The following is a 3055-nucleotide window of genomic DNA, read 5'->3' as shown; positions in this document are numbered from 1 at the left end:
TGTAGTGTGTGTATGTGGGCAGTGTTTGTGGGGCAGTGTTTGTGGCTTAGTGTGTGTATGGAGGCAGTGTTTGTGGGGCAGTGTGTGTAGTGTGTGTATGGGGGCAGTGTTTGTATGGGGGGGAAGGAGGGAATAAATATATTGATGTCCCCCCTCCCTTCTTACCTTTACTGAGGGAGGAGGGGGACATTTCTGGATCCCTGGTGGTTCCAGTGGTGAGGTGAACTCTAGCCCGCGTTTCAGGGCTAGAGTTCACTCTCGCGAGATTTGGAGCGTTGCCGTGGTAACCGCGGCAACGCTCCATGCTCGCGAGAGGAGGTCCCGGAGGAGCTGCAGGTAAGAGCTCCCGGGTCCTCTCTCCCTCTCCCTCCCCTGCCGGCTGTCAGCACAGTGCCTGCGGACCGGGGAGGGAGATTTCTGATCTCCCTCCCCGGTCCGCAGGCACATTGCAGGGCTGGCACTTGGACAATGCCAGTCCTCAGTCCTGCACTAGTCGGCAGGGGAGAATCTCGGGGGGGGGGGGGGGGGGGGGGAACGGGGGCAATTTCCCCGTTGCCCCCCTCTGGATCCGCCACGAAGTGGATGATGTGTGTGGTTGTGTAGTGGATGCAGTTTGTGTGTGGTTGTGTAGTGGATGATGTGTATTTGTGTAGTGGATGCATTTTGTCTGTTTGATGATGTATGTGTGTGGTGGATGTGTGACAAATGCTGCTGGGGGGGATTTTTTAGCTAAATAAATAAATGTATTTATCCCTCCCTGCCTCTTACCTGTAGCCAGGGAGGGGGGACACTGGATTCCCTGGTGGTCCGGTGGCTCAACTTGTTGGGCCAGCATAGAGGGGCCCAGCAGATTCCATCTTTCCCCTCCTGCAGCCAGTGCTCTATCTCTGTAACGAGCCCAGCATGCATTGCGTGCCGCGAAGCGTTGTCTCAGCAACGGTTTACAGCCGTGGCTCGCGAGAGTGCTGGAGGGGAAGGTCAGTGTGTCCTTCCAAGCAGGGCCCGCAGAGGCATATATATACAGGGAGTGCAGAATTATTAGGCAAGTTGTATTTTTGAGGATTAATTTTATTATTGAACAACAACCATGTTCTCAATGAACCCAAAAAAATCATTAATATCAAAGCTGAATATTTTTGGAAGTAGTTTTTAGTTATAGCTATTTTAGGGGGATATCTGTGTGTGCAGGTGACTATTACTGTGCATAATTATTAGGCAACTTAACAAAAAACAAATATATACCCATTTCAATTATTTATTTTTACCAGTGAAACCAATATAACATCTCAACATTCACAAATATACATTTCTGACATTCAAAAACATAACAAAAACAAATCAGTGACCAATATAGCCACCTTTCTTTGCAAGGACACTCAAAAGCCTGCCATCCATGGATTCTGTCAGTGTTTTGATCTGTTCACCATCAACATTGCGTGCAGCAGCAACCACAGCCTCCCAGACACTGTTCAGAGAGGTGTACTGTTTTCCCTCCTTGTAAATCTCACATTTGATGATGGACCACAGGTTCTCAATGGGGTTCAGATCAGGTGAACAAGGAGGCCATGTCATTAGATTGGAGCATTGTCCTGCATGAAAATCATGTTTTTCTTGAAGGATGCAGACTTCTTCCTGTACCACTGCTTGAAGAAGGTGTCTTCCAGAAACTGGCAGTAGGACTGGGAGTTGAGCTTGACTCCATCCTCAACCCGAAAAGGCCCCACAAGCTCATCGTTGATGATACAAGCCCAAACCAGTACTCCACCTCCACCTTGCTGGCGTCTGAGTCGGACTGGAGCTCTCTGCCCTTTACCAATCCAGCCACGGGCCCATCCATCTGGCCCATCAAGACTCACTCTCATTTCATCAGTCCATAAAACCTTAGAAAAATCAGTCTTGAGATATTTCTTGGCCCAGTCTTGACATTTCAGCTTGTGTGTCTTGTTCAGTGGTGGTCGTCTTTCAGCCTTTCTTACCTTGGCCATGTCTCTGAGTATTGCCACCTTGTGCTTTTGGGCACTCCAGTGATGTTGCAGCTCTGAAATATGGCCAAACTGGTGGCAAGTGGCACCTTGGCAGCTGCACGCTTGACTTTTCTCAGTTCATGGGCAGTTATTTTGCGCCTTGGTTTCTCCACACGCTTCTTGCGACCCTGTTGACTATTTTGAATGAAACGCTTGATTGTTCGATGATCACGCTTCAGAAGCTTTGCAATTTTAAGAGTGCTGCATCCCTCTGCAAGATATCTCACTATTTTTGACTTTTCTGAGCCTGTCAAGTCCTTCTTTTGACCCATTTTGCCAAAGGAAAGGAAGTTGCCTAATAATTATGCACACCTGATATAGGGTGTTGATGTCATTAGACCACACCCCTTCTCATTACAGAGATGCACATCACCTAATATGCTTAATTGGTAGTAGGCTTTGAAGCCTATACAGCTTGGAGTAAGACAACATGCATAAAGAGGATGATGTGGTCAAAATACTAATTTGCCTAATAATTCTGCACTCCCTGTATAGGGGTACTCGCTATATATATCCACTTTGAAGGGCCGGGGGCCCAGACACACATTGGATTACCTGTGCATACCGGCCCCACAGGACCGCCGGGCCCATGACAACCATCATGGTTGTCACCCCCTGATGGCAGCCCTGCAAACCGGAAACGTCGCCATATTGGGGGTGGCAGTGTGCGCTTTCGGTTCGGACCATATTTGGTGATGGGAGTGTTTGTATTGAACATGTGTGATTAATTGATATGTATGTATGTGTATATATATATATATATATATATACACACATATATATATATATATATATATATATATATATATGTTTTGATTATAGCAGCATATGTATTAGCACCTGAGGAAGACCCATTGTAGGGTTTAAACGCGTTGTGTTGTTTTGCTATTAATAAATATTCATTATTTTAACTTCCACTCCGAATCTTGGAGTTCCTGATTTTTGATTACCCAGTACATTATTGGGTTCCTGAATTCCTGAGAGTTCCAATAACCTACAGCTTCATCTAATATCTCTGTTTGAGATGATAT

The sequence above is a fragment of the Pelobates fuscus genome, chromosome 9, assembly GCF_036172605.1.
Source record: "Pelobates fuscus isolate aPelFus1 chromosome 9, aPelFus1.pri, whole genome shotgun sequence".
In the NCBI taxonomy this organism is placed as follows: domain Eukaryota; kingdom Metazoa; phylum Chordata; class Amphibia; order Anura; family Pelobatidae; genus Pelobates; species Pelobates fuscus.
Note: the sequence above shows the minus strand (reverse complement) of the source record.